Source organism: Perognathus longimembris, chromosome 12 (genome assembly GCF_023159225.1).
Source record: "Perognathus longimembris pacificus isolate PPM17 chromosome 12, ASM2315922v1, whole genome shotgun sequence".
NCBI lineage: Eukaryota > Metazoa > Chordata > Mammalia > Rodentia > Heteromyidae > Perognathus > Perognathus longimembris.
Window position 1 is genome coordinate 13501896 of NC_063172.1, and position 22070 is coordinate 13523965.

The 22070-nt window shown below is 47.4% G+C and overlaps 1 protein-coding gene across 4 annotated transcripts in view; it reads right to left on the reverse strand.

Moving 5' to 3' along the window:
• Zhx2 (zinc fingers and homeoboxes 2) overlaps positions 1-22070 on the reverse strand; it is a 124511-nt gene that overhangs the window by 59302 nt on the left and 43139 nt on the right. For 2 of the 4 annotated variants that reach the window (XM_048358998.1, XM_048358997.1), the window contains exon 1: positions 2490-2847. The exons of the other annotated variants lie outside the window; for them this stretch is intronic. The gene's annotated coding sequence lies outside the window, so the exon portion shown is untranslated. Of the gene's footprint in view, positions 1-2489; positions 2848-22070 lie in introns of those variants that run through there. 4 annotated transcript variants of the gene reach the window in all.

Sequence of the window (22070 nt, forward strand, 5' to 3'; positions counted from 1 at the left end):
TACACCCAACACCCTCAAAGCAAAACTTGATTTTTTTTTTCCCCTCTTGTTTCCCCAAGAACGCTCGGGTAAGCCCAAACTGCCCGCTCTCCAAGGGACACCTTTTGGCAGGACTGAAATAGGATCTCTTCAACCGAGAGGTTAAACCACGCCACACAGGCCGCGCACCTGAGCAACACTCGCTGCTATTTATTCACAGGTGAAAATTATGCCATCGGGGAGCTGGCTGGCAAGGCAGAGCCTCGGCGCTGCAGAATCAGACCTGCATTTTAACAAGACCCTGGGGTGATGGTGGGGTATGCACATGTCTGCAGAGCACGGTTTGTCATGCTCTTAAATCATAGAAGGAAGGAAACTGTCGTCTGATCTCTAGGCGAGGAAACTGGCTCGCGAAGTGACAGCTCGCTGTCACGGCTTGCTGTGTGTGGCTGGTGAGCTGGTGAGTGGAGTCGATTCAAAGCAATGTTCTTGCCTGTCCTGAACCTGCCATCCTTTCTGCCTCCAGCAGGGGGTGAGGGGCGGGCCGGCCACTCTGGGTGGGAATAGCGATGGGAGGACAGTTGGCTGGGATGGGCGGGTGACCTCAAGCCTGGAGCTGACGGTAGGGGTGGTGGTGGTGAAGTCCTGGGTATATCTCAGGGTTGCCAGAGGGAGGCCCTGGCTAGGAGACAGGCAGGGTCTCCTCTTAGATTTCCCCTCCACAAATTTCCCCAGCCAGTACTTCTGGATGTTCTTCCTGTCAAGGAATTCGAGCTATTAAGTTCGCTCACACTGAGTAATTTACTTAGATTCCAGGAAATTCAGTTTTTCTCGCCCACTGCCCTTAGGGCTTTCGGTCCAGTGTGAGAAACCACCGCCAAGAGACCAGCTAACTTGGTTTTGTGTTTTTTGTTGGTACTAGGGCTTGAACTGAGGGCCTGGGTTCTATCCCTTCGTGTTTTCACTCAAGGCAGGTGCTCTACCTCTTGAGCCATATCTCCAGCCCAGCCTTTTGCTGATTAATTAGAGATAGAGACTCACAGACTTTTCTGCCTAGCTGGCTGCAAACTTCAGTCCCCTAGATATAAGTTTCCTGAGTAGCTAAGATTATAGGTATGAGCCATCAGGGCCCAGCTTCTTTTTTATGTCAAGATACAGTGTGCCATATTAATTGTGTTAACTATTCTCACCAGAACCAAGCTGTGCTACAGATTTGCATGGGTTTTGAGTGGTCTGTTACAAGTCTGTCCTGTCAAAGCCCTGATTCTTAACATTTTAAGAATGCCAATAAATCCACAAATGCATCTATTACTCTAGATCCTTACACTGGAGGTATTAATATGTACAGGTAAGTATATAACTGAGGGTGATGAAATATTGGCCATGCTAATATTGAGTAGATTAACAATCATTTCTTGAGTACCTGTACATACCTGATTCTGTGCTAAGCCCCAGATAGACCATCAATAAGTAGAACCTAGATCTATCTTTAAGAAACTTTTTTGAAAGGGAGAAGGACACACCCAATAGAGTGTGGGAAAGTAGAACATACAGAGATGTACAAGGTAGAACCAGCTACCAGAGCCTTCCTGTGTTCCAGAGTACCCTCACCTGCAGGCTGCATAGCCAGCAAAGTCTGGCCTGGCTCCCTTCACCCCTCCCTGCCTGGCTCCCCATATTCTCTAGCTCACTGGCCTCTCAGATCCTTGCCTTTTGCTGCATGTAGCGCCTGGGTGTGCTGTGCTTTCTTTCTGGAATGTTCTGTTCTCCTTTCCTTTCCTAATTAACACCACCTTATCCTTTGGACGGATGGGAGGTAAGACATAGAAAGTTCTGGAAAGTGCTGTAATCAGGTGAGCTCATGGCTCCTCTTACTGACAATAGCTGCTCTTATCTTTAATGGACAAGCAGCACTTGAGCACAGAGAGCAGCTGGGGGCGGAAGAGCCAGTGATTCATAGAGCTGGAGAATCTCACAGAGTGGGTGGGTTCTGTCTCTCTGTCTCTGCCTTAGCCTTGAACTCAGCTCCTCATCATCACTCATAGACATTTGGTCCTGGCTGGCATGGTGGGCGGGCCTTGGAGACAGGAGGTGGAGTCTTCTCTCTCATACCTGCTCTGTCCTTACTGTTCACTTGCCTTCTAAGGACTTGGTTGCAGGACCACATGCAGGGCCCACCTCCTCAGGCTCTGGGGGCGGGGGGGGGGGGGAAGTCACCCAGGACCTCAATGCACGCTGAGGCCCAGGGAGCCTGCAGCTCTGCTCTCATCAGCAGTGTCATGGATGAATAACTGATTTTCAGGTTTCCCAGAACTCCAAACATGCACACATTTCTTTCCTTCCTTCCTGGCTCAGGAGCCCTGGTGCCACGGGCCTGGCAGAGCAAGATCCCAAGGAGGGAAAAAAGTCTGTGGATAGCGTTTCCCCCAGAATTCTCCCTGTTTTCTTTTTTTGGCTTAATCTAAACCTGTCAAGTTGCTCCAATCTGCAAGAGAGACGCCCTCCCCTACTTGGTGTGTTGTTCTCTCCAAATGGTTCATTCCATTCTGTTTTCATTCAGCAAACACGTAACCGAGGAGTAAGGACTCTGGTGTTGTAAACAGGTCACGGTGTTCTGAGCCCACAGCATCATATGGATGGGAGGGGCGCAGAAGAGAGAAACAGGGGAGGGAGGACAAACTGGAACAAGAGGGGGTCACGGTCAAAGAAGCTAACTGTCGTACATAACTTAACTTGGTCATCATTCTGTAGGCTGAAAGTGCAACCAAAATTGCTGGTCTGTGTTCTAGATAATATCCCAGCTTGCTCAACACCAGCAGCTTCTGCTTAGCGATCTAGTAATCGCTGCTTCCTCTGAGCCTGTGTCTCTCTGTGCCTCTGAGCCTCTCTCATTTCCATAGCAGTTCTGAGGAGCTGGGATGCACATACCCATTTTACAGATGGAAAACCTGAATCTGAGAGAGATTAAGTAAGTTATCCAGATCTGCAAGAGCAGAGTCCCAACCTGGTCTGGAAACTCTGGCCTGAAACGAGAGCCAGGCCTGAAAGTCAGGCGTCCACGATTAATCCTTCCATTTCCCCCCACATTGTGCCTTCAACTTTGTGCCTAAAGTTTCTAGAATACTGGATCCCTTCTCCCACAAGGCCCAACCTACTCTTGAACTCAGATTCCCCAATATGGAGAAGAGGCATTTCAGAATGTGTGTGTGTGTGTGTGTGTGTGTGTGTGTGTGTGTGTGTGTTGACATGGGGGGCATTTATGAGAATACTGAATTGGATCCTACCACTGATCTCTATTTATTTGAAAATATGTCCCCTTCCAAGTTCTCAGGAAGAGGTGTCCAGTGCCATCTCTTGCGTCTGTCAGCAAGTCTTTATAGGCCACTGTAGATAAGGTTTGTCCTGAGCTCACGGGATTGGAGACAGAGATTTCAATGGCATTATTGTGCTCAACTGCAGCGGTGGTTAGACAGCACACAGGTACACGAGGACACAGCAGGTTGGGTGAGGCCCGGAAGACAAGCAGCAAGCCAGGCACAAGTGGTAGAGGCATGGCAGACCCTGAGCCTGGAAGCCATCCAGAGGCTGCAACAGAGGAAATGAGAGAAACACCAGGGATCCAGGTCCCTAGGTTTCCTAGAGACTTGAAGGCTTAGCAAGAAGTGGAAATCTCCAGCCAGGAGCCACCAAAGACCTGGATTCTGTCTGTGACTCCTGACACACGGTGGCCTGCTAAAACATGGGTTGAATGGGAGAATGATGTATCTGTTTATCTCCAGGTTGCCTCAGGGATCCTGGAATCTGTAGGAAGGGTTATCAAAGGGGGATCTGATTCATTTAGGGGAAAATTCTCCCCAGTCCTTGGCCTGAGCCTCCTTCTGTCCAGCTGTAGAGGATCCTGGCTCTAGCATGGTGCTGCCAGACCTGAGGGAGATGAACATAGCTCTGATGTGCTCATGGATATACCTTTCATATGCTCATGGCTGCCCCCCACACCCCCAGAGCAGAGAATGGAAGCTGAGAACAAGCCCCACAAGGTTAGAGACATAGGTGAGCTGGGAACTTGAGTTCTCTGGGTGGGCTTTAAAACAACCACAGCACAGAGGATCAACCTGGGAGAACCAGGTTGGTCATGGTGTCTAGTGGACAGGAGTCTAAGCGAGCGGCCAAAATGGCTAAGGGAATGGAGGATGGAGGTGGGGCCAGGTTAGGGTTGCAGACCGACCTTGAGAGCCCTGTGCCTGTCTGTCTGCTGCTTTGCTACCCTGGAACCAATGTGTTTGGCATGGGTTGACTGCATTTCTGGTTGGAGACTTGGCAGTAAGATGGTGTTTACCATGGGGACTTCTGTGTCCAGAGACATAATGTGTTATCTTCGCTGAGTCTTAGTTTTGCCACCAGTGGAATGGAATGTGACGGGTGTTAGCAAACAGTATAAAAGGGACATGTTGAGATTTGAACCCAAACCTTCCTAGTTACAACTGCCCGCCTTCCAACAACTGTCTTTTGTATGTGGGATATGACAACTGGGGACATAAAAGTGCCTAATAAGTGCTGGTGTTGTTATGTTCTTTTCTGATCCCGTTTCACAAGAACCGGGGTATCCTGAGGTATGAACTAACCACAGCCCCGTGGAGCTGGGTACAGGGGAGGCAGCTCGCTGTGTTTTCTCCCAGTTGCATCTTATTCCCAAACCTTTATTAAATGTCTGAAGTATGACTTGCCTCTGGGTCAAAAATGAAATTGCCAGAAGTTTTCACTTTGCACTCATAAATGATTCTCGCTCAACTCCTTTTTTCTCTCTTTTTTTTTTCCTAATGTGTGTGTGTGAGAGCATAAATGTACTGACTCATAGCTGGAAACACTCTCACTCCCAAACACATTCCAAATTTGTCGAGTCACATGAATTGAGTAAGAGTGCTTTATGGGGCTGCTAGCTCCCAACTGGCCAGCAGCTGAGCTAGTGATCCGGGTCCCATCCCCCACCCCCCCTGCTCCCTGCCAGAATGTAGCTGGAGGCATCAACACGGGCTTGAGGAAGGCACAGAATGCAATGGACTGAGGAGAAAAAGATCTGCCATGAGCTAAGGACAAACGAACTGCAACGCAGTATTATGCATTTTCCAAAAAGGAAAAGAAAGGATAGTCTTAATGGTGCTGGCTGCTCTATTAAGAACTTTGCATGCACAATGCATTTAGCCCATCAGATGGGTGCTAAGATCATGCACACTTTTTACAAGTGAGGAAACTGAGGCTCGGAGGTGTTAATAATGTTCTCAGGGTCCCATGGTACAATGGCTGCAGTGAAGATGCAATCTAGCTTGGCTTTGAAAGTTGCTCTTACATTCCAAATCATTTGCTCTTGAAAGGAGAGGATGATTATTTTTTAAGTATATAGAATAAAGAACTCCATTCTCTCCGCATATACCTCTCCAACACTTTGAATAGACACGGGCACTGGATGTGAAAGAGGCTAGTGATGAGCGTAGGAAGAATGGGGACCACCGGGTTCCCGCTTTCAATGCGTTTGAAATTATGTAGAGGAGCTCTGACAAATACACAAATAATTGCAATCAGGGTGAATGGAGAACTCCCACAACAGACTGTGAACTGGCATGGGTGGGAGGCCTTAGGGGGCAAGAGCTCTGGCCAGGGTGACCTGGAAGTGCTACCTGGTATCATGTACACTGAATGGAAGGGCTCCCCCCAGGAGGTGACTAGAGGAGGTCTTGCTCTCCTGATGCTGAGTTTTCATCTTGGTTCTGAGTCAGGATCCACCCACCCCAGTCTAGGTGGGAATGTTGTCTAGGTGGTGGCCGAACCTCCACATCTGGCAGGAAAAGAGCAGCAGAGGGGAAAAGAGAAGAAGCAGCATCCAGGGACCTAGATGTTGCTGGAGCAGAGGCGGAGGAAGGGCACGAGCACCAGGTAGAGGGGTGGCCAGGGCAGGAGCTGAGCCCCACATGCCTCTGGTTGGCTCTGAATGAGTTTCTGTTCTTGGGACTCGGCCTACAGGGAGGGAAAGGAAGGAAGAACTTGGACGTCCCAGCTGGGTGGGACCTTGGAGAGCACCCAATTCCTTCCCCTGCTGTGTAGAAAGGGGGGGGGGGGCCAAGGGCCAATGAAGCTGTACAGAGGAAGTGAACCTAAGTTTTGGGAATGAGGCCCCAGGTATCTTCCTTCTCATGCCACTCCTGCTGGGGCACATGGAGTTAGCTCCCAGAAGCCCAGGAGCTCCCCCAGGCTGTGAAAGGGGAGGCGGGGCCTTACTAGACCAAATTAGCCCAATGTCAGCAGCTCCTATTGCTCGAGGGTCTGGAAGGCCACAGGCTCTGAGAAGAGCAGTGCAGGCCAGCAGCCTTCCCATACCTCCTTAGAGGAACCCCTGGCCTTACTTACACCAAGGAAGTTTCAAGAAAAAAACACAACAAGGTTCTCTGTAGCTGAGAAGATGTACATCTGGTTGTGACCCACACAGCTGGAGTTCTGTCCAAAGCTATACTTCTCCAGTGAAGAGCACCCTCCCCACAGTCAAGGAGGCTGTCCTTGCCAGCCAGCACTGAGCCTGGCCTGGCACGCTGGGATGGGGCCTGCATTAGTTTCCCATAATCCTTCAAGGCTCTTCAAGGCTCCCCTTCCCTGCATGTCCTCCCACCCTCCCACTCCCCATCTCTGTGCCAACAGGCCTTCTTCACCACTCCTGCCCTTGCTTCTGAAATCTCATCCTAGGTTTGCAGCCGGACCCTGCTATACCCAGCTAAACAGTCCTCCCTCCTCCAAGGGTGGCAGACCCTGAGGAAGGGATGGTGTACAGAAATAATCACAGCAAACCAAACCCCGCAGGTATCAACACCTCATCTGGACCCAGGGTGCCCCACACCAGGCCCGGAACTTGCTGTTCCTCTGCTGATTCTTTGCACAAGCCTGTGAATGACTTCTTGTCAAGTCTCCTCCCCCGTGAGGCCTTTCCTGACCTCTCCTGGACAGCTCTTGCTGGTGCCTCTGTCTTTCCACTGGGCTAATTTATTTACCTCTATTCCTTCTCTTTCCCCTCCTTCCCTCTCCTCCCCACCCCCTACTTTCTAGGCAGGTACTCTACCACTTGAGCCACACCTCCAGCCCTTTATGCTTTAGTTTATTTTTCATAAGAACCTTGAACTTTTTTTTTTTTAATAGGGACTGGTCTAAGATCCTCCATCCTCCTACTTATGTCTTCCCTTGTGGCTGGGATTACAGGTATGTGTCATTGTGCTCTGCCTTCATGGGGTTGATTTTCTTATATCCTATAGCCTATTCTGAAATCTCTGACTTATTCATTACCTACCCATGCATTTGCTGGCTGGTTATCTGTTACCCCCAGTAAGAATGTGTGCAAAGGGTCTGTTCTGTCTTTATTATTATTATTATTTTATTGTAGTCTCAGCATCCAGCGGAGGGCCAGTGTGGCAGATGCACTCTTCCTTGGAGGGCATTGTGGGTGTGCACACCCTTGTGTGGTTGGTATCCCCCCTCCCCATTCTGCAGACAAGACTCAGAGAACCTAAGTAGGTTGGCTAAAGTCACTTGGGGAGTAATTCGCAGATAGAGGCAATCACCCAGGAACGGTGTTGGGTCTGGATCTGGAAAAGAACCTTTTCGGTGATACCCATGGTGCCAGTGGTTGATGACCTGAGAACCAATGCAAAAGGCGCCCTGGTCACACCTGCCCCTCTGTCCACTGGCTAAGAAACACCTGGTATTCATTTCCTCTTCTGTGGATGCCCAGGAAAATATTCTACTGGGCAAAAATCTAAAGACTAAGAATCTAGGGGGAAGCTCCTCGCCTACCCCCTTCCTGCCCTGCCAAACTGTCGTTATGGAAAGTATGACCACAAATGAACAGGGCCTGAGAATAGGACCTAGCCATCTTCCCACACAAAGCCCCATCATCGTTAAGCAGTTAATGAGAAGCAGGTTAATGCTGGGTGGGGGGAGGGGGGCGAGGACAGTGGATGGCCAGTGCTCTACTTATAAAGAATAAAATCATTAAATTCAGGTCAGTGGAGGGAGCCACTGGGCTGAAACAAATCTGAAGGCTGAGGGGGAAGGCCAGAAGGAAAGGAAGGAGCCAGGGGCTGACTCAGCCCAGCCGCCTTCTCCAGTGACAATTAGTGACAATTGAGAGGCGTGGCTTGATGTCCTGGGGCCTCTGCACAAATGGGAATTGTGCTGTGAGTGTGTGTGTGTGGGGGGCATGTGCATGTGTCTCACAGTGATACACAAGTGCAGACCCAAGGACACACACACACACACACACACACACACACGCACGCACACACCCTCTCCAACCCACACCGCTATGGTCACTCATTCATTCCTTCCTCGATTCAAATACACTTGGAGGCAAATTTTAAGCCTGCTAATAGTGTTTTTAGCCAAAAGAGAATCACTGTCTCTAAGAACTGCAGTGCCCGTTCCCCGCCCCCCACCCCCACCCCCCCAAGGAGAAAACCTGAGCGTGTCATTGTGTGATTGCTCCAAGTTCTGAGCCCTCCACTTATCTCTAGTTTTGTTTTGTTTTCTTGGACAGTAAGGGGTTTGAACTCAGGACCTCATCCTTTCCTGGCAAGTACTCTACAGTTTGAGCCAGGACCTTTGGGCATCTCATTATTATTATTATTATTATTATTTTATCTTCCTAGGGCTTCATGTTTTTACCTTGAGATCCTTCTATCTATGCCTCCCACATAGCTAGGATGAAAGGTATGCAACCAAAGCCAAAGCCTGGCTTGTTTGTTGAGAAGGGATCTCACTAATTATTTTGCCTGGGTTAGCCTTGAACAAAGATTCCTCTAATCTCCAACTCCTGAGTAGCTGGGATTATGGACATGAGCCACTGCACCTGGCTTCTGTCACTGTACCTCTTGAGAGATGCTGTTCTTGGCTCTCAGATGTGACAGGTGGAGCGACCTTCACAGGGCAGACATCTGCCAGCATCAGAGAGGGCAGGCGAGGGAGGTGTGCTCAGGCGTCTTGGTGCCCGGATGTTTAGATCTATGATGCGTCATTTCTGGAACTAGGACTAGCTCCCCCCTAAATGAGTACTTCTCCGCTCTGCTGGGGTAGTTGCTAGTGATGGCAACTTCCACTCCTTTTTAGGATGTGTCCTGCACCTGCCTTGGGCCAGGCATGTAGAATAGAGCTGAGAAGCTACGAGATGAGGCCTCTGCCCTAATGACCAGGCTCGAACTTGGGGGGGGGGGGGTCCTGGGGCAGGAGGACAGGACAGGTACACACAGGCCCTAGGGAGGGCTGCACTTAGCCCATTTTCAGACAGGGAGGCTTGCATGAGCAAAGGGTGGCAACTTCAGGCTGGAGGAAGGAAGGGAGCACAGACAGGGGTCAGATTTCTTCTGACCCCTGGGGTCATGTCCTGTCCAAGCCCCATTTTGGACCACGGATGCCATTTATTTATTTACTGGAGCTTGAACTCAGGGCCTGGGCTCTGTCCTTTAGCTTTACCACTCAAGGTTAGCACTATGCCACAGCTTCACTTGTAGCTTTTTCTTGATTCACTGGAGATAAGAGTCTCACACACTTTTCTGCCCAGGATAGCTTCAACCTGAGATCCACAGATCTCAGCCTCCTGAGAAGCTAAGATTATAGATATGAGCCACTGGTACCCAGCTGCTGATGTCTTTTGAGAATGACCTTTGGGAACACTGAGGAGTGTGTACAACTTGGGAATCCAGACATGGCAGTAAGCCACATCCCCCCCCACCTGGGCCTCAGTTTCTCTGGGGGAAATTCACCACAACAAAAAATGGCAGCTACATTCATGTACCAGGCTCTGCTCTGGGTGCCTTTGTCCGGCTCAACTCTTTTTAATTTGCTATGCTATTATGATCACACAACACTGGACATGCTTTTGGCTCTTCCAGTCCTGGGCCTCTCCAATAGAGTTTAACATGGCACTTAGCTCCGCTTACCTCAATGTTCCTAAAGTCAAGTCACAAGCATCAAAACAGTCTCTCATGGAATGGCTTCTGACGGTTGTTGATATGATTGTAATTTTCCTTGGCTTCATCTAGTAAGAAGCCATCAAAGGGCAAAAGTTATTCCAGGTCTGAGCACAATATTCAAACGAGAAAGAAAGAATTGCTTTCAAACATTAGCAGAGGAGAGATCCTGGAGAGATTGGCCATAGAAAATGTTACTCAAAGCCTGAAATATTAGAAGGTATGATATGGGGGAGGGCGGTCTTTCTTTTGTGCCAGGTCCAACGTTCTGAGAAGAGCCATTGGCTGCTCCCTCCTTTGCTGGTGGTGGAGATGATGGGGCTTTTGGGAGCCTGTGGTGGAATTCTTTACACATAGGCTGACAGGGGCTCATAGAAAGCCTTCCTCAGGGCCAGGAGCCTGTGCCCCACTCTCTGCCAGAGAAGGCCGAGGGGCTGGGGACCTCTGCTTATTGCAGAATGAACCACCCTGCCTAGATAGTGGTGGCCTCCAGTGTTTTCAGGGACCCCCAACTCTGTTCTTCCTAAAGACTCTCAACCATCAGCCTCCCATTGATCTGCCTGGAACCCAGGAGGCTCCTGGCTCTCCTCACCTGTTAATTGCAGATAAAGTCTCATGGACTTTCCTGCTCAGGCTGGCTTCAAAATGCAATTCTCGATCACAGCCTCCTGAGGAGCTAGAATTACAGGCATGAGCCGCTGGCGCGTCATAAGACAGGCCTTTCTGTTATGCCACAAGTATGTGCGTGTGCATGCCTATGTCAGAGAGAGGGAGACAGAGAGAGAGAGAGAGAGAGAGGCCATCAAAGACATGGGAAGAAGCAATATTCTGCCATAGAAATTGTTTGCCCGTGTGTGTGTGTGTGTGTGTGTGTGTGTGTGTGCGCGCGCACGCGTGGGTGTGCATGTGCATACACTGCCAGTACTGGGGTTTGAACAAAGGGCCTGGGTGCTATCCCTCACTGTTCAAGGCTGGTGCTCTACCACTTGAACCACAGCTCTGCTTCCATAAAGGTTCTGTATTCGAACACAAGATGGAGATACTCTGGCCTGGAGAAATTTTCCTCCCCTGTAACTTCCTCACCACCTGAACAATCACAGGAGGCAAAAACAGCCCAAGCACACTGCAGATCTATTTCCAAGTTGGCTTTTCCTACCCCTCATTAGCTGGGACACTTACCACCTTTCTCTGCGCCCCCGTTTCCCCAGTAAAACAATACATGTAGACATCTTACCCCCTTCCTATCTCAGACTTGCTTTCCATGTATGATCCGTCTGCCCTTAGGGGCTGGGTCAGGTAGCATGACTCAGAGACATATCCTGGGCTACAAATGGCCACTTGCAATGCCAATTTCAGTATCAGTGATTCCACCAAGTTCCCTCAAGGGCACGGGCAGAGGACCTGTGCATATTGAGCTTTAAAAAAACAGTAAAATAATGAGCACTTACACTATGGTGCAGAGTTTCTAGCCACCCCATGTGATCAGTGCTGGGGTCAGCAATGCTTTCCTTCTTGGGGCCCCTCCATCTTTTTGCAGAGCAAGAACACAGATGAAGATTGGAGGGAAGGACGCGGAAGGGCATGGGGGGCGTGGCTGGCTGGCTTCCTGAGCTTCCTGCCAGATGGAAAAATAACTGTAGAAAAATGTAAGCATGGACTATCTGTGTGTATGTGTGTGTGCGTGTGTGTGCAACGCAGGTGTGCACACATAGGTAAATGTTGAGAATAAAGAGTTAAGCGTAGGAAAAGCCCTCACAGTTTTCTGTATGTCTTCTCTCATCACTTTGTGTTTTGTACTTTTGTTTTATGCTGGTATTGGGGCTTGAACTCAGGGCCTTGTACTCTCCTTTAGCTTCTCCCCCCCACCCCCCCGCCAAGTGTAGCACTTTATCATTTGAGTCACAGCTCCACTTCCAGCTTTCTGCTAGTTAATTGGAGATGAGAGTCTCTCAGGCTTTTCTGTCTGGGTTGGTTTTGAATCTCGATCCTTAGAGCTCAGCTAGGATTACTGGTGTGAGCCATCAGCTCCCCACTTTCTTACAAATTAGGGGGACAAGAAGTTCCCTGACAAGATATATGTCAGCAGCTCATGACACACATGAGACTGAGCAGACCTGACTAGCTCTGCTAGTCACAGCTTCACAGCTAACAGGTAAATATTCCCTAGGTTCTGCTGCTCAGAGTCCTAATCCTAAGAGTTCTAATGCCTTGAGGGCAAATAGAACCTATTAGCCAGGCCAGGTACCCTGGATATACCCAGCTCTCAGCATTACACAACCTGGGTTCGGGGCCAGGCCACCCACGCACAACAGTAATCTCCTTGGTGGGCTCTTCAGCCATGCTGGGTCAATCTGTTCTTTTGTCAGTCAGGTCTAGAACGTTACTGCCATCTATGCTACACAGGTCTAATCCAGATTAGCCCAGACCTGCTAATGTCTACCTTCTCACAAATACAAAGAGAGGTGTGTGTGTGTGTGTGTGTGTGTGTGTGTGTGTGTGTGTGTGTGTTGGTACTGGGGCTTGAATTTAGGGCTTGGGTATCTACCATTCCTTAGTTTTTTCACTCAGCACTGGCACTTTCTGACTTGAGCCACAGCTCCCCTTTAGGCAATTTGCTGGTTAATTAGAAATAGTCTCACAGACTTTCCTGTCAGGCCGGCTTCAAGTTTCATCTTGAGATTTGTCTCCTGAGTAGCTAGGATTACAGGCGGAGCCACTGATGCTTAGATCCCCATTCATCTTTTATTTTTTGGTGGGGGCGGGGGGGGGTTTGGATCTGGGGCTTGAACTCAGGGTCTACGCACTATCCCTGAGCTGCTTTTGCTCAAGGCTAGTCCTCTACCATCTGATCACAGCTCTACTTCCTGCTCTTTGGTTTTGGATTTGGCTTATCAGAGATAAAGAGTCTCACAGACTTTCCTGCCCTGGCTGGCTTCGAACCACAGTCCTCAGATTTCAGCCTCCTAAGAAGCTAGCATGCCAGGCATGAGCCACCAGCCCCTGACCCCCCACCCCATACAAATTAAAAGATAATTCTGTCTCACTTATATTAATGAAAATCTTCATTCATCAAATAACCAAACACATGCATCACAATGGCTGGAGTTTCTGAACCAAACAAGGTAGGCATTGTTACCCGATTCCAGCCCACAACAAAACCCATACAAACCCTCACGGTCCTGTGACATTGTAAGCAGCCAGCACCACCACATCCTGAGCACTGTACAGCTCCTCCAGGTTTCTGGAGGCCCCCATTCCCATCATATGAATTTGGGGGTGGGGTGGGGGAAAGCTTCCTGAGCAGAGCTAGTCAGGTCTGCTCAGCACCAAGTCTCACAATGCTACCAACTCCGCCAGTGTGCTTTTGCTCATGCAAACACGTAATTGTTGGGCTTATTTCCTTCCCTCAATGCCAGGAATGCAGAAAAGCAGAGAAGGCCCAGGGAAGCCAAAGGAGGCCATCTGAGGACACAGGCTGGGCAGGCGGCTGCCACTTCACATGGAGGAGGAAAACACATAGAACTCACTGGGCCCAAGAGACTGGAGCAGCTAAAACGATGGGCAAGTCCAGGAGGGTGTAGACGAACGCACTCACGGATGAGCGAGGGTGAACCAGTGAGAGGAATTAGAAGAAATGTGCAGTTTGCATTCTGAGCTGTTGCAGCTTGCTCGGTTTGCTGTTAGCAAGACAACGCTTGGCTGAACTCAGCCCGGTGGCTTCCCGGACAGCAAAGGCTCACGGATCACACAATCTGGTATGTGCAATGAGAGAACAAAGGAAAGAGGAAAGGAACAGAAAGGGAGAAGAGAAAGCAAGGAGGGTAGGTTTATGGTGATTTCCTGTTTCAACTGATTACTTGTAAAATTATCACATAAGCAAAAATCCTTTGTAAATTAATTTAAAAATTAAAAAAAAAAAAGATGCCAGGCATCGGTGGCTTATGCCTGCCTGTTCGCCTAGCTAGTCAAGAACCTGAGATCTGACTTGCAAAGATGGCGCCGAGACAATAGGGAGGCACCCCGACTCGCACCAACTGAATAGCGAGCTGGGAACTCCAACACCCAACACTCCACCAAGAACCCAGCAAAACCAGCATCCAGAAGCAGTGGAGAAACGCAGGAAAACAAAAAGGAGCAAAAAAGAAGAACCGAAAACCTACACGGAGCCGGAGATTAATCGGGGCACCCTCCCCCCACCAGCCGGCCCTGGCCCAAACAGGGTCAGGCTGGGAAAGGGAAACCCGGCGATCGGCAGACAGGTTGCCAGGAGCGCAGAATCCATATAGCGGGAGACCCCACGGACACAAAGCAGGGTGCGGACCAAGACACACCCAGCAGCGACGAGAAGTTCAGGTCCACACCGGATTCGGACAAGGGAACCCAGCGCGGCAGAAAGAGGGAACGGGGGAGCCACCACGACACTTCGCCAACCCCTGAAGGGCCAACGGCGGTGCGGGACACGCACACAAAGCAGCAAAAGTGAGTCTCCCATAATCCCTTCCCCCAACGGGAGACCCAAGCCCGACAAAGACGATATATCTCCCTCCCTCCCCCTCCCCACTCCCGTGGGAACAAAGATTCCCCAAATCAGGCGGGAAGCTCCCAGCAGGCACTGGGAAGCCAGTCTAGCAGGGGAAGGGCGGAACAGCCCCAAGCCCCCAAAGGTTCCTGAACTGGCAGAACCGGCCCCGTCCCCTTCCCAACAGGGGCCAGGGACGGCCGGCAGGGCAAGCCCCACCCGAGGCGCCTAGACCTTGCGGACTCTTACAACTAAAATCACAGGCGCTGGTGGGCAATACCAGCCCAGCAGGGTCACCTGAGCCTGATCTCGTTCCCCCTCCTCGAAGCGGAGGCGAGGTCTGAGGGTGCCAAGCCACACCCGGACAGTCGATCCCACTGGGCCCCACACATACTGCTTCCCCCCCCCAACGGACTCGCGGGAGGGCGCAAGCACAACCCAACAACCCAGGGCTCGCTCTGGGAGGCAGACCCCACTTAAGTGCCTGTTGTAGGGGACTCACAGTGCACAGGAGGGCGGGGCCCCGGCGAAAGCGCCCGCTCTGATAGGCGTGCCCTGCACTGGTGGGCGGGGCCACAGCGACAGCACCTGCTGACGCAGACACGCCTACACAGAAGGGAGGGAAGAACTACACAGACTTCCAGATGCGCAAATCACAAAGAAACATAACTCAGTTCATCAAAGGACAAGCCAACTCGCCAGCTCCAAAAAGCAGCACGACTGGAGAGGAGATGGAGAATAAAAAAGCAAATGAGGACATGTTAACAGGAATGATCGAAACCGTCAGAAATGAAATCAGAAAACAATTCCAGGAGTTTAGAGCGGAAATCTGGAAGGACACCCAGGAAGCCAAGAAAGAAATGGAAGCAAAACTGGATACAATGCAAGCCTCGTTTAAAGAAATGGAAGCAAAAATGGATATAATGCAAGCCGCCTTTAAAGAAAATCTCCACACCCTGAGAATTGAAATGCATGAAAAAATAGATTTAAAATACAACTCTTTAAAGGAAGAAATTTCCACGATCAGAGCTGATATGACAACCATGAATAGCTCTCTGACATCCATAAACTCCGCAATTGAAACCATAACACAAAGAGTGGACCATATGGAATCCAGAATCTCTCGCCTGGACGATGAAGCAGCTGACAACAACCAGAAAATGACCACACTCCAAGAAAAGGTGAAGCTTCAGGGAAGATTACTCCAGGAACTAATGGACAAAGACAAGAGATATAATCTGCGTATAATTGGAATAGAAGAAGGAGCCGAATATCAGAGCAGAGGGCTTAATCATGTTCTCAATAAAGTTATTGCAGAAAACTTCCCCAATCTCACAGGGGACCCCATCCAGGTAACCGAAGCCTATAGGACACCTGGCAGGCCAGACCCCAGGAAAACCACCCCAAGGCACATAATATTCAAGACTACAGACCTCAAGATTAAAGAGCAAATTCTGAATTCAGCCAAAGCGAAGAAGGAAACTTTTTTCAATGGGAAGAGGATTCGAATAACATCCGACTTATCCACACAAACTTACCAAGCTCGAAGTGAGTGGAAGAACACCATCCAAGTACTTCAGAATAACAATTTACAACCTCGGATCAAATATCCAGCGAAACTGGAGTTCACATTCGAAGGGAGAACCAGATCTTTCCACACCAAAGAGGAGCTAAAGGAGTATGTGAATAAAAAACCAGCCCTACAGCGAATATTAAGAGGGGAAGCCCACCCAACAGAGATCGTAAAAGACACACAGACAGATTCAGAAAGAAACTTCAATAGCCAAAGTCCAGCAGAAACACAAGCTCACTAAAGACAAGAAGAAAAAAAAAAAAACAACAGGAAAAAACAGCCCAACAAGAAAATGGAAGGAGAAAAAACACCCTTATCCTTGATCTCTTTAAATATAAATGGCTTAAACTCCCCGATCAAGAGGAGCAGAATGGCAGAATGGATCCGCAAGCAAAAAGTTGACATCTGTTGTCTACAAGAGACCCACCTTACAGCAAGGGACAAAAACAGGCTTCGAATGAAAGGATGGAGCAAGATCTACCAAGCAAATGCACCCACCAAAACGGCAGGTGTAGCCATCCTGATCTCAGACAAGCTGGATTTCTCTTTAAAGTCCACTCAAAAAGACAAAGAAGGACACTACATATTGATACAAGGAAAAATCCAGAATCAAGACATCACGGTGATAAATGTATACTCACCGAACAAAAGAGGCCCGACATATGTCAAGCAAATTCTCACAGAATTACAGAGCAAGATAGATGCAAACACAATCATAGTGGGTGACTTTAATACTCCTCTCTCTCCAAGAGACAGATCCAACACCCAGAGGATTAGTAAGGGAGCTGAGGACCTAAATAACACCATTGCCCAAATGGATCTAACAGACCTATATAGAACCTTCCACCCTACAGAGACCCAATACACCTTCTTTTCAGCAGCCCATGGATCATATTCCAAAATAGACCACGTCATAGCCCACACAAAGAACCTCAGCAAATACAAAAGAATTGACATCATCCCATGTATTATATCTGATCACAGTGGATTAAAGGTAACCCTCAACAACAAAGGATACCACAGAGCCTATACACACTCTTGGAGGCTAAACCCCACGCTGCTATCCAACACTTGGGCCACAGATCAAATTAAAGATGAAATCAACGAATTCATAAGCCACAATGACAAAGAAAACACATCACAAAGAAACCTATGGGACACAGCTAAGGCAGTACTGAGGGGCAAGATCATTGCACTCAGTACCCACATTAAAAGAATGGAAGCAGAGCAGGTGAATACCCTCACGATGAAACTAAAACAACTGGAGAAACAAGAAATGACAGAATCTAAAACGACTAGGAGGGGAGAGATTACAAAGATTAAAGAAGAGATAAATCTGATTGAAAATAGAAAGACCATTCAACAAATAAATAAGACTAAAAGCTGGTTCTTTGAGAAAATAAACAAAATTGACAGACCCCTTGCAAGACTCACAAAAAAAAGAAGAGAAGAGACTCATATACGTAAAATCAGGGACTCCACAGGAAAAATTACAACAAATACACACGATATTCAAACAATCATAAGGAGCTATTTCCAAAACCTCTACTCAACAAAAAACAATAATTTTACAGAAATGGATCAATTCTTAGAGAAGTACAAACTGCCCAAACTGAACCAAGAAGAAATAAATCAACTAAATAAACCAATAACTTACGGTGAGATACAGGAGGTAATCAAGAACCTCCCTACTAAGAAAAGCCCAGGCCCAGATGGATTCACCAATGAATTCTACAAAACCTTTAGTGAGGAGCTAATTCCAATACTCCTCAAACTCTTCCGCGAAATAGAAACGGAGGGAAAAATCCCGAACTCATTCTACGAAGCTAATATCATACTCATCCCCAAACCAGGCAAAGATCCAACAAAAAAAGAGAACTACAGACCAATATCACTAATGAACACAGATGCAAAGCTCCTCAATAAAATATTAGCTAACAGGATCCAGAAAGTGATCAAGAATATCATACATCATGACCAAGTAGGCTTCATCCCTCAGTCACAAGGATGGTTCAACATCCGTAAATCAATCAATGTAATTCACCACATAAACAGAACTAAAATCAAGAATCACATTGTTATCTCAGTCGATGCCCAAAAAGCCTTTGACAAAATACAACATCCATACCTATTAAAAGCTTTGGAGAGAACAGGAATAGATGGAACATTCCTCAAAACAATAAAAGCCATATACAACAGACCAACTGCTAATATCATATTAAATGGAGAGAAACTTAAATCATTCCCCCTAAACACAGGAACAAGACAAGGATGCCCACTCTCCCCACTTCTGTTCAACATAGTACTGGAATCCCTAGCCATAGCAATAAGGCAAGAGGAGGACATCAAAGGGATCCACATCGGCAAGGAAGAAATCAAGTTATCCCTATTCGCAGACGACATGATCTTATATCTCAAGGACCCAAAAAACTCAGTACCCAAACTCCTACATCTAATAAACCAATTTGGCAAAGTAGCAGGATACAAAATCAATCCACAAAAGTCAGCAGCTTTTCTGTACACCAGCAATAGACAAACAGAAAAGGAAATTATGGAAACGATTCCATTTACAGTAGCCAAAAAAAGAATAAAGTACCTAGGGATCAACTTAACCAAGGACGTGACGGACCTATTCAATGAAAACTACAAAAATCTAATAAGGGAAATCAAAGAAGACACAAGGAGATGGAAAGACCTCCCATGCTCATGGGTAGGCAGAATCAATATAGTGAAAATGGCCATACTGCCCAAATTGTTATACAAATTCAATGCAATACCTATCAAAATCCCAGCCACATTCTTCACTGAAATAGAGAAACCAATCCATAAGTTCATATGGAACAGCAAAAAACCTAGAATAGCCAAAGCAATTCTAGGCAAAAAACATAGTGCAGGAGGTATCACCATACCAGACTTCAAGCTCTACTACAAGGCCATCATAACAAAAACAGCATGGTATTGGTATAAAAACAGATCGGAAGACCAGTGGATTAGAATTGAAGACCCAGAAATAAAACCGCACTCTTACAGCCAACTGATATTCGACAAAGGAGCTAAAGACATACAATGGAATAAACATAGCCTCTTCAACTACTGGTGCTGGGAGAACTGGGCAGCCATATGCAGAAAACTCAAAGTAGACCCAAGCCTATCACCATGCACCAAGATCAACTCAAAATGGATCAAGGACCTCAACATCAGACCTGAATCCTTGAAACTACTGAAGGACAGAGTAGGAAAGACACTAGAACTTATAGGCACAGGAAGGAACTTCCTGAATAGAGTCCCAGGCGCACAACAAATAGGGGAAAGACTCAACAAATGGGACTACTACAAATTAAAAAGTTTCTGCACAGCTAAGGTCATAGCCACCAAAATAGAAAGACAGCCAACGATATGGGAAAGGATATTTACCAGCACAGCAACAGACAAAGGCCTGATATCTGTCATCTACAGAGAACTCAAAAAACTAAGCCCCTCCAAGCCCAATAAACCTATTAGGAAATGGGCAAAAGAGCTAAAGAGAGACTTCACAAGAGAAGATATAAAAATGGCAAAGAAACACATGAGGAAATGCTCAACATCCCTGCTAGTAAAGGAAATGCAAATAAAAACAACCCTGAGATACCACCTCACCCCAGTTAGAATGGCCTATACTCTGAACTCAGGAAACAACAAATGCTGGAGGGGCTGTGGGGAAAGAGGAACCCTTCTCCATTGTTGGTGGGAGTGCAAATTAGTACAGCCACTTTGGAGAACAGTATGGAGGTTTCTCAAAAAGCTCAATATAGACCTACCCTATGACCCAGCCATACCACTCCTAGGCATCTATCCTAAACAGCAAAACCCAAGATATCAAAAGGACATTTGTACTTCCATGTTTATCGCAGCACAATTCACAATAGCCAAAATTTGGAAACAACCCAGATGCCCCTCCACAGATGAATGGATCCAAAAAATATGGTACTTATACACAATGGAATACTACATAGCGATTAGGAATGGTGAAATATTGTTATTTGCAGGGAAATGGTCAGAACTCGAACAAATAATGTTGAGTGAGACAAGCCTAGAACACAGAAAACAAAGGGGCATGATCTCCCTGATATATGACTGTTAACAAAGGGAGATGGAGAGACAGTAGAGACCAAGTCTGTGAACACTGTATATGTGCTTGATACATTGTATACTGCATATGGGTCTACCTGACCTAGACAAGGGATGGGAAAACAGGTTGTAAGATATCACAAGAAATGTACACAATGCCCTACTATGTAACTGCACCCTCTTTGCACAGCACCTTGTAAAAAAAAAAAAAATTTATGTTCAATTGATAATAAAAAAAAAAAAAAAAAAAAAAAAAAAAAAAAAAAAGAACCTGAGATCTAAGGATTGTGGTTTGAAACCAACCCAGGCAGGAAAGTCCGTGAAACTCTTATCTCTAATTAACCACCACAAAGCTAAGGGAACAGTATCCAGGTCCTGGGTTCAAATCCCAGTACTGGTGTGGTTGCGTGTAATGGTACACACACACACACACACATACACACACACACATGCACACACAAAAATCATCATTTCTGATATCCAAAGACTTTAACCATATCAAGATTTTGCCAAATTTCCATCATTTGTGTGTTTAAAAAATGTCTACATCCAATATTTAGCTTGTATTTTACTTTAGCACCTCTTTCCTTATCACGTTACTAAACAGACACTGCGTGACTGATTTCTATCACTTTCTTAGCATTAGTTTACATAATTGTTGAATTCTTTTACTATTCAGTTCTAATTGATCATTGTGTTTTCTTTTCCCAGTTTTCTGAAGTATAAAAACTGTTGGAAGAACCCATCTTTCCTGGTTACTTCTGTTTGAGGAAATAGTAATGAAGCTCAGAAGCACTGGGTAAAATGTCTGTAAGTCCCTTGGACAGAGACAAAGGACATCTGAAGGATGCTGGTGGGGGGGGGGGATGGGGATTCACCAGTGTTTTCTAGCTTGCTAGAATCCACTGGAAAAGCTCCCAGCAGGAAGAGCCCTGACACTGCACTGCACTTCTCCTAGCTATTTGTTTATGTGGGTGTCTCTCCCCTAGCTCTTTGCAAGCTAAGCACTTGGATAGCTAAAGATGTACAAGCACTGGGTTGAAGCACTCCCAGGCCTGGCCCTTCTTGGAAAGCAAACCTTCTCTCTACTGACAGATCCCAAACACATGGGCCCCTCCCACCCTACCTTTACCGGTCCCCACCCCCACCCCAAGCTGGGTGGCCTTTGTCTTCCTTTGGACCTGAAAGAGTTTGAAAGGGAGCTTGTCTGGGCTGTGGCTCAGTAATCTGTGAAGGAAAGAGTTTGAAGAGTTTGTCTGAAAGAGAATTGTTTTCCCCCTACTCCTGTGTTTCCTTTGTGCTCAATAAGAAGAAATCAGTTCTCTTTCTTCAGTCCTAACTCTACTAAAAGCCATAAACACCAATGGAGACAGAAGACGTTTATCTGTGGGCAAGTGTGAGTGCTGTGTTCTGTGGCCCCAGGCGGGATGGAAATGAAGTTATTTACATGGTGGCCACCCCAAGGGGCTGAAATGAAGTGTTAACGTGGCAGCACTTCTGACACGTGTATCTTTTGTTTTTGGTTGTTAAATCTCAATTTTGGTCTCCACTTCCCACCTGTAAAACTCATGAGAAGCTTGAAAAATTAATTTGGCTGAATTTCCGTGCTTATTGGGCTCTGATCTCTGAAGCAGGGGGATCAAGAGTGTCCGAGACCTGCCTGAGCTACATCATAGCAAGTCACAGGTCAGCCTGGACTGTGTAGTGAGACCCTGTCTCAAACACAGAAGGAAACAGGTGTTAGCAGCCATGGATCACAGCTGTAATGAAGAATACCCCTCAGTCCAGGCTGCATCCTGGTTTATCCATTGGCCACCAGGTGACTGAGGACAAGTGCCTTCTCCCTCCGTCTCTTGGCATATCTCAATGCCTAAACCTACCCATTATATATGCC